The sequence below is a fragment of the Arachis duranensis genome, chromosome 10 (genome assembly GCF_000817695.3).
Source record: "Arachis duranensis cultivar V14167 chromosome 10, aradu.V14167.gnm2.J7QH, whole genome shotgun sequence".
Classification (NCBI taxonomy): Eukaryota; Viridiplantae; Streptophyta; class Magnoliopsida; order Fabales; family Fabaceae; genus Arachis; species Arachis duranensis.
In genome coordinates, this window is record NC_029781.3 from 64,264,030 (window position 1) to 64,264,719 (window position 690).

A 690-nucleotide genomic window follows, 5' to 3' on the forward strand; every position below is an offset into this window, starting at 1 on the left:
TTTTATCCTATTTGATTTTCAGTTGCTTGGGGACAAGCAACAATTTAAGTTTGGTGTTGTGATGAGCGGATAATTTATACGCTTTTTGGCATTGTTTTTAGGTAGTTTTTAGTAAGTTCAAGCTACTTTTAGGGATGTTTTCCTTAGTTTTTATGTTAAATTCACATTTCTGGATTTTACTATGAGTTTGTGTGATTTTCTATGATTTCAGGTAAATTCTGACTGAAATTGAGGGATTTGAGCAAAACTCTAAAGAAGGCTGACAAAAGGACTGCTGATGTTGTTGGAATCTGACCTCCCTGCACTCGAAATGGATTTTCTGGAGCTACAGAACTCCAAATGGCGCGCTCTCAACGGCGTTGGAAAGTAGACATCCAGAGCTTTCCAGCAATATTTAATAGTCCATACTTTATTCGGAGATTGACGACGTAACTTGGCGTTGAACGCCAAGTACATGCTGCTGTCTGGAGTTAAACGCCAGAAAAACGTCATAATCCGGAGTTGAACGCCCAAAACACGTCATAACTCGGAGTTCAACTCCAAGAGAAGCCTCAGCTTGTGGATTGATCAAGCTCAGCCCAAGCATGCACCAAGTGGGCCCCGGAAGTAGATTTATGCATCAAATACTTACTCATGTAAACCCTAGGAGCTAGTTTATTATAAATAGAACATTTATCTATTGTATTAGAC